The sequence below is a fragment of the Xenopus tropicalis genome, chromosome 2 (assembly GCF_000004195.4).
Source record: "Xenopus tropicalis strain Nigerian chromosome 2, UCB_Xtro_10.0, whole genome shotgun sequence".
Taxonomy (NCBI): Eukaryota; Metazoa; Chordata; class Amphibia; order Anura; family Pipidae; genus Xenopus; species Xenopus tropicalis.
In genome coordinates this window covers 131,261,451-131,271,398 of record NC_030678.2, presented here as the reverse complement: position 1 = coordinate 131,271,398, position 9,948 = coordinate 131,261,451, and positions in this window count along the sequence as shown.

Genomic DNA, 9,948 nt, shown 5'->3' with positions numbered 1-9,948 from the left:
GAATGAAATTTAATGTGAGGGTTTTTTTTTTGAGTTGCCCATCACTGACATATTAAAAATATGCTCCCAAGACATAAAAGATCCCAGCACCTCTTACTGTCAATGTCTATTGTAAACTAGGGGATGCCATTTCCCACTGCTGTGTTAATGCAAATCCAAGGCATATGTATAAACACAAAGAGAAGGAATCTGTGTACAATAAGCCGTAAACTTAAAACAGTGCTTCTACTAAAAAACAGAAGACCAAACGAAAGCTGAGAATAACATTTTAATAAGAAATTCAAATAACCTTAACAACAAACTACACCATAAGATTAGAAAACAAAAATACTAGTAAGGCGACTATTGCTAATGAGCGTTTAACTACACTGTTGTTCTTATACCGATATTTGGGATATAATTCAAAACACAGTATGTAACTATGTAGTTTCAAATCACTTTTTGATTTATATCAAAAATATACCAAATAGTGTATCTGCTTTGGTGATATTTCATTAAATGTTTACTTTGATTTACTGTGGTGTTAATATTACATACACAGAAGTTTTATGTGCCTGTCTGCTCCTATCAGTTCATTTTATTTTCTGATACTCGATGCTGAGTTAGATTCCCTATATGGTTGGCTGTATATTAGAAGATAAATTACTAGTTTCACTCTGTTTCAGTTTTTTTTAATAACCATACTATGGGGCACATTCATTACGACAGGTCCGATTACAAAAAATTTGTATTCTTAATTTGCGCAACTTTTTCGTACCTTGTGACAATTTGCACAACAAAATCGTATTTGTCGCAACGAGTACGAAAGTTTCGTAATTCATTTAAGCTTCTGTATGGTGATTTTCCTTGGGCCAGGTTGGAGCTGCAGAGTGCCATTGAGTCCTATGAGAGGCTTCCAAAAACATGCACTGAAGGTTCAAAGTCAGAAAGAGTTTCGCGCTGTTTACAAATGTTGGGATACAATAATTTTGTGACTTTTGGATTGCCAATCGTAAACGATCACTTCAATCCGAAAATATTCAGAACTTTCGGATTGTAAGTACGAAATCTTTGTATTCAAGTGAACAGAATTTTCGTAACTTTTGCAATCATCAGAAATGATCGATTTTGTGATTCGGATTCGTACATTCATGAACCGGCCCCTATATGTTAGTTTCACTTATTAAAAGTGATATTGTAGTTCTTATTGCATGTACTCCAATTTCCTTTATATTTTTTTACTTAATAACTTAAAGGGAATACAGTTACATAGTTAAGTTGAGTTGAGTTAAAAAAAAGACCCAAGTCCATCAAGTTCAACCCTTCCAAGTAAACCCAGCACACACACAAACCAATACTGACCTATCTATTCACTCACATACATAACCATATATACCAACATCAATACTAACTGTAGATTTTAGTATCACAATAGCCTTGGATACTATGCTTGTTCAATAAATCATCCAAGTCCCTCTTAAAGGCATTAATAGAATCTGCTATCAAAACATCACTTGAAAGTGCATTCCACAACCTCACGAGCCTCATCGGAAAATAAAACCCCACCTACGTGACTTCAAATGAAAGTTTCATTCCTCTAATCTAAAGGGGTAACAACCCCATCCTTGACAGTCTAACCTCATAGTTTAAATCTTCCATCCCCTTTACCAGTTTAGTTGCAGTCTCTGCACTCTCTCCAGCTCATTAATATCCTTCTTAAGGACTGGAGCCCAAAACTGCACTGCAAACTCAAGGTGAGGCCTTACCAGGGACCTTTAAAGAGGCAACATTATGTTTTCATCCCTTGAGTCAATGCCATTTTTTATGTAACACAGCACTAAATGGCCTGGAATTAGACAACTTTTTATCTACAAAAATCCCTAGATCCTTCTTACTTAAGGATCCCCAACACTACCATTTAGTGTATAACTTGCATTTACATTATTTCTACCAATGTGCATAACTTTGCACAGCTTAACATTTACTTGGGGAAGACAATATATTAGGCACTGTTTAGAAAGATGCACCATCCTGGATATATTTATTTATCTGTAGATCTAATCTATGAAGCGCCATCTTTCCTATATTTTACAGAAATCGCTTTCTGGACATGTTAATGCACAGTATAGTAAAATGGAAAATGTAAGCATAATGTGCATGCATAATACTATCAAGTCTAGCCAGACACAAGCCTTCCCCTTTGGAAATACTGGTAAGATGATAAGGCAGCACTTATAAAAACCCCTGAGCAATTGCAATTTTGAATGAAAAGGAGCACCAGTTTATGGACAAAAGCAAGTAATTGAATTCACTGGTGGGTGCCTAATATTGACACTCCAAATAAATAAGCTAAAAAATATCTGTTGCTGAGATTTCTGCCTGTATGTAATACTATACCACACCCACATATATCTCATTGTTATGTGCCACCCTCTTTCACACACTTTCTGTAAGACAAGAGAACTTGATGTTTTTTCCAGACATTATTATTTTACTGTAATTTGCATTGCAGTATGAACACCTGTCATCAGTTTTATTACAAGAGTACATTACTGCAATACCTAATGGGTGCCACGGGAGCAATACATCCCTACAGGAGATGATAGCTGCCTCAGCCTTCACAATGGTTTCATAGACTTTTTCCCATCATCTTTATAAAATAATTTGGCCTTCAAACATGGTCGGTTTTACCTCCTCAACTGCAACTTTGTAGTAGACTAGAAACCTAGGAAAAAAAAATAATAGAGCTACCCCCCTAATTTGCAAGGTGAAGATCGCAAAGTTTAGGGATTTTTTGTTCCCTTTTGCAGTTAAATTATTGAAAGGTGGTGTGCAACCCTTTAAAAAGTATGGAAGGGTCCACAACATACAGTACAGGCAAATACTATTCTTCCAAAAAAGAGGGTCTGTGAACAAAATAAAAAGTATGCAAGTCTATATTAGGTCCATTTCATAAACATCCATAACTAAATAGCAAATAGTCAAATGGATATATAGATAGGGAATATTGGCCACCCATTGATCATTTGATCCTAGGGATCTTGTATTGCATACCTACATAAAGAAAACAGTGCACTCTGCAGCACGCCCCTAAACTAATTGTATGCAATGCAGCTTGTGGACTTGTTTTAATGAAGAAGACTGGGCAATCCTAAAGTTTGCATATGTACAGGTATGGGATCTGTTATTTGGAAACCTTTAATCCAGAAAGCTCACAATTGGGGAATAATCCCTCATACAAAGACTCGATTTTAGTCAAATAATTAAAAATTTTAAACATATTTCCTTTATCTCTGTAGCTAGTGAAATTATTCGGAAAGTATGGATTTGCAGCAATTTTTGCTTTTCACCATTGGCGTATTTATTCACGAAAACGTGCACAAGAAATTTCCACAGGAAAATTGGAAAATGTTGCATGCAACAATTTTTTTGACACACAACTTTTTTGACGTGCTGCATTTTTGCCATTTGCCATTAAGTGAATGTTTTAAAAGATTTGCAAATTTTTCAGCGAAGCAAAATGGGACAGATTCACTCAACAGTACTAACAAATGTTGTATGTATTTGACCCCAACTAAAATATAACTAATCCTTATTGGATGCAAAATGATCCTACTTGGTTTATTTATGGGGGCATTTATTAATGCTCGATTTTTTTAGGTCGGGTTTTTTTGTTGCCAAAAAACAAAACAATTTTGTTGAGAAAAAAAAACATGATTTTTTAAATTATAATTAAGTACAAATTCATGTACGTAATAGTGTGCGCTAATATTGCGTGCTATGAAATAACGCATAAATATAAAGTGATAGTATCACTTAAAAATATGTCATTGCCAGATAAATAACGACAATAACATTGCTTCTTATTTCAGACAAGTGTCCTTTTAGTGAATCGATGTTAATTCACAAAAAATATAAGAAGTAATAATGTATGTTATAAATATCACTCGTTTTTTCGGACTTTAGTGAATCAGCCCCATCATGTGACTAAACCACAACAATTGGATGCAAAAACTTGTCAAGATCGTGTAGAAGTCAATGGCACATGTACAACTGAATGATCTTTCTTTGCGTCATGGTTTTAGAGGCCTTTTGTGTCCCTTTTTTGTTTTTCATTTTTTCTGCGACTTTTCGTTCATACTTTTTTAATTTGGATTTTTAGTAAATCACTACAATTTGTTAAAATGAGTTTAGTTGTGGTTTTAAAAAAAGATATCGAACAGGAAATCTGGATATTAATAAATCCACCCCCCCCTTAATGTTTTAAATTATATTTTAGTAGGCTTAAAGTATGGGGATGGAAAGACCCGTTATCTGGAAAACACCAGGTCCTGAGAATTCTGGACAAGTCCCATATCTGCATTGTGCTTTATGAAAAATACATTGTACAGGGGTTACAGTTCCCAGAAGCAAAGCCCAGTACCTAATGTCTTAACTTTCTTTGGCAAAAGACTAATTAACACTAACAAGAATGAATTCCCTTTAGATGATAAATAAGGTAAAGGCATGCATTAAAGAAGCAACAAACAAAATAAGTAACACCATAACATAAAGGCAAATTTCAAAAAGCTACATTGTAGTGCTTGTTGTTCACAGGTGTCAACTTCTCTTGAAACAGATTTATTGAACATTCATCACACAATGACAGTTCTACTTTAACACTATTTGCTATATTTTAAGTATTTATGAGTAACTGGACAGCACAGTGCCTTATTTAGCATTCCTGCTTCACTGCACTAGACTTGTGTTTTCCAACCAGGAAAGGAGACAATTCTTCTTGCATTTTTCTTGATGTTTAAGTTTTTTTTTAACCTAGAAGCATATTTTCTGGTTTACTAACTAATGATACTAACATTTCTTTTGCTGCAGTAGTGAAGTGTATTGTAAGCTCCACAGGACTGAGTAAACAAACATTGAAATATGTTGAAAGTTTATAAATACAAATGAAAGAAGGTACACTGAAAAAATCTTTAAAAGAGAAGTGATTTCCTCTTTATAAAATACAAATATACAAAATAGCTTTTTTAAGCATTTATTTACTTAAAGGTACAGGAACAATAGCATTTTTAATAGCAAGGCACATTTTAGTGCCTTTAGTCAGGTGGGTAAAGAAAGGTGTTACTGGCCCTTAATAATAAAATAAATACTAGTAGTCTGACCCTTGACCAATGCTCTCAAATTACTGATCAGCAAATCTAACACTTCCAAAGCATTGAAATGAAAAATTAGTTTTTTATGGTAGGGACATCTTAAAAACACCCCACATGTGTTGTTTGTGAAAGTGTTCAGTGCCCGTAGTAAAATATTTTGCATCATCATCTGCATCAGTAACAGCTTTAGGTTTTTCTGAGGTGTGTGGCAGCTTTGCAGACAATTCATGCCTTTGGTTCTTTCTTACAAGCACATTTGATTGCTTGGCATTACAGATTTTAGACTTGTGCACTTCAGTTTTCAAATAGCAACAAAGATTCCAAATATGATTAAAATTAAAAATTAAATTTTTTTTGTCAAAATCCATCTTTGTTTCTGAGCTACTTCTATTTAACTTTGGCCTCATATTTGTAATAAATGTATGCCAAGCGTATTTATCTTGCCAGTCCCTGTTGATAAAAATCGGCACCTTGGGACGAGGCCACCATACCCAACACTATATTGTTGTTTCTGGTTTGGGCAGTGCTAGATTAATGCTCTTTGTAGGGTGTATCTGACTCTCCTTTTTTATAATTATCAGATATTAATTGACATTTTTTAAGTAATGCCTTTTTTTGTGCAACACTCCCATACAGATCAGTGCTTCTGAGAGGCCTTTATAAGTTTAAATGGTGCCCATAACTGGTGCACTCTTACCTTCCAATTTGTGCCTGTATGTTACCCAACCACTTAGACTGTAAGCTCTATGGGGCAGGGACCTCCTTTATTTATTATGACACTTGTCCTCCCTGTGTGTAATTGTGTATATTGTAAGACTGTACAGCGCTGCGTACCCTTGTGGCGCTTTATAAATAAAGTTATACATACATACATACATACATACATACATACATATTTACCCTGACCTTGCCTTCGGAATTCTGTAGTGAAAGTGCCAACTTTCAGAAGCTTCTTTCACAAGTCTTCTTGTTTGCACAATAGGTGAGGGGAAAACTTTTCTAAACAGCTTCTGGGTGGTTTGATGTGGCATTGTTTTTACTGTATGTATGTATGTATGTATAACTTTATTTATAAAGTACTACAAGGGTACGCAGCTCTGTACAATCTTACAATATACAAAATTACACACAGGGAGGACAAGTGTTATAATAAATACAATAAACATGTATAAATACACAGCGCGTAAGTGCCATATGGTATGAAACACAGTTCGAAGGAGTTCCCTGCCCTACAGCTTACAGTCTATGTTATGTTAACTGAACCAACTATGCCCACTGGAACATTCAAAGGCTTGAATATTGTTTTGTAACATTTTGCTGATGTATCTCAAACTAATTTGAAATACTGTTTAGTCTTGTTTTTACAACCATAAAAATGAAATCTCTAAATAAAGAACCTTTCAATGTAGGGTTTGAAATCTAGCAAATGTGTCTGACATTTTATTGATTCTGTGGTGGAGGCCTATTGTAATGCATATATATATATTTTTATTTCTTAAGATATTTTTCTAGAATAAAGTAATGTTTAATTAATAAATATGAATTTTAAGTTTTGGTCACAAAGGAAAAACTTTTAATGTGTCCAAACAGATACTAAATACTTGTATCAAGGCAGAATGTATGTTTAGAGCTTTATATTTTTCACCTTATGTTTATGCAATACATTCTTAAATGGACATCATTTTTTTATGAAAAGGTTAATTGTCTTTTTTTTTTTTTTAAATAATGTTTTGTAGCCATTTGGTACTGTTAAATCTTTTCATGTTTCATCAGAATCTCAAGTTATACAATATTTATTTTATAGCTTCTGGTCTCTAACAGGGTATGTTCCTATTATTTTCTTTCACTTCTGACAGATCACTTTTAATTTCCCTCAGGTTAAGCATCATTTCTGAGCTACAATTTGGCACCTCGATGACAGCACATACCAGGCCACTCAAAAGTTTATTGTATGTAATAAACCTGAGTTGAAAGCAAATACACAATTCTCAGTTCCCCAATATCAATAGTAATTTGAGCAACCATATCATCTGTATGGATGTTTTTGCTTCCCAAATGTTTCAGAAATCTTTTATAGCTCTTAAACTCCAACAATCTTTCTGATAAAAAAAAATAATCTTATTGCTGTGGAATGTCTCATTCATATTTTATACTACTGTAAACAATCTAGTTTCACGCTACTGTAATTACCTTATACACATGACTGCCTTAACTGTGAATAATCAATGTCATACTTAAAATAAAGAATCCACAAGAGAGAATGGATTTCAATCATCCCCTTAAGCCATGTCTGCACTAATACTACTGCAATACATACAGATTCCATAACCCTGTGCAAGGATATTATGGGTGGGGGATTTTAATTTTTTTCTGCAGTTCTTTAATTCATATTATACAAAATGCTAGGCAGACATTTGGCAATCTTCACTTACAAATACAGTACTTCATTTTTATCATTTTAATGCCGGTTATCTGTCAGCAAAATAATTGCCATTGTTTTCTCAGCAGCAAATCCAGTAAAGAAAGGTGAAAATTAAAGGGACAGAGGGCAATGGACACAAAAATAGTTGAAAATGAAAATCATTAACTGAAAAGGCAAATAAAAATTGACTGCAATTAGAGAGTTGGATTTTAAGTTGATTATGTCAATGCAAATGAGCTTTGTAGTAAAGTGAAAATATAGCAGAAGTGGGGCAATGGAACATCATGGCAGAAGTGAATAGAGACAAATAGAAGAAAACAGGGAGTATTATTATACTTTATGTATAAAAGTACACTACTCTTTTACATCATACACTGTTCCAGTGTAGCTTACAGTCTAAGGTCCCTGTCACATTACCAGGAACCAATTAACCTGCCTGAATGTTTTTTGAGTGTTGGAGGAAACGAGAAGAAACTTATACAAGCCTGGGGAGAACTTATAAACTTCTTGCAGATAGTGTCAGAACTAGTGTTTCAAACCCCCATGCTACCCAGAGCCATCATTCACATGGAAATGGTTATTGTTTTGGACTGTCTTAGAACACTATACTGTGGTGGTGATGATAATAATATGTATATTTATGTATTAGCCTTGCTATGAAGTTAAAGAGGACCGGACCAAAGTCAAACAAGTCATTTAGTCCTAAAAATATAAGAATATAATGCTTGACAGTAGATTTATTTTAACTCAATGTTTAGGACTACCTGCATCTTGAAAAAATGTAAGAAGATTAAACCCTCACATAATAACTTAAAGGGACAAATTACAAACATATTAATTTATAACATCCTATAGCTGTCCCAATTAAAGGTACAAGTGAGAAAAATAAGAAGTGAAAAATAATTTCAGTCACATTTTATGTATATATATATATATAGCATATATAGGATAGCTGAAAGCTAACCCAGAAAATCCAATAACAAAGCAGGCTTTGTATGTGACACACACACACACACATATAAAGATGTGAATGACTGAAGGAAGAAGAGGGCTCTGTACCTTTAAGGTAGCAGGAACTTTGACAGTGCTAGGAAGAGGGTTAACTTATATAGGCTAGGACTGGAGGAAGGAGGGTTCATAAAGTAGGAAGGGGGACCAGGATAGGGAGAGTAACAGCAAAGGAAGAGGCGGTAACAATTACCTTGTGGAAGCCAAGGAGCATCATCCCGTCCGTCCTTGAGTACAATCAGTGGTGGATCGGGGTGGGGTGGGTTTGTACATCCATGTAGCTTCCTTTTGTAGTAAAGGTTCACCTAACTGCCACCCCTCCTTAGAGGAGGGGAAGGATCAATTAAAATATATCTTAAAATAGGCAACAAGTGTCTGAATGAGAAAAAATATCTAAGCAAAGGAATATCTGATTTGTCAGTGGCTGTAACTGCACATATTGCTGATCTGTGGTTATTCATGTCAGTCTCAATATATATACAGTAACACATTTCCCTATATAGTATAAGCTTCTGGAATCTCTTCCCAAGAATCTGGAATCTCTTCCCACTGTGTGGGTGGGTAAACGTAGATCCACAAGTTTTACAATCCCCACAGCAGAAGCAATCTGATATGCCTGTTTTCAAGTAATGTGTCAAGTACTCGATTCTGCTCTGTTTGTAATGCAAATTTTTTGATGCCGTGACCACACCTGTTTTGATGTGAATTTTTTTACCCATGATGAATTTTTATGTGGCAGATTCTTGCTGAATTTTCACGAAACAATTCGCCAATGGCGAAATGCGGAAATTTGCTGCGAATCCATGCCCGGTGAAAAAAATTCCCTCACCACTAGTAGTGTTTTCTAATGCTTCACTTTATATGTGTGTGTGTATATATATACAGTATATATGTATACAGTATATTACCAAACACGTATTTGTATATTTTCATTTTCTTTAAAGTGATACTGACACTAAAAAATGACTCCTCAAAATATGAATGTACATAAAAAGTTGCCTATAGGTCATGTTAATTGATTTTCGCTGAGAGATTTGCTTTTGTAAATAATTGTTACTTGAAGTTCCTAAACCTGACTGTTTTGCCAACCTGACTGTCACTTCTCAGCCTGTCAGTTACAGCTTCTAATGCTAACGGCCCCCTGCTGGACAAATATGGCAGCCCTCTTATAGGGGAACATGGGGGATCAGACAGGTAATATAAAAGCATTGGGCAAATACTTTTATGGCAAAAATGAAGGTCATGCAAAGACAATGTTATGATAGATGTAAAAAAAGGATTAATTTCTGGTGTCAGTATCGCTTTAATGTAAAATCTGTGCATATAATAAAATAGACAAAACAATAACTTTCTAACATCATTTTTACATGTTAACATAATTTTTGGCTA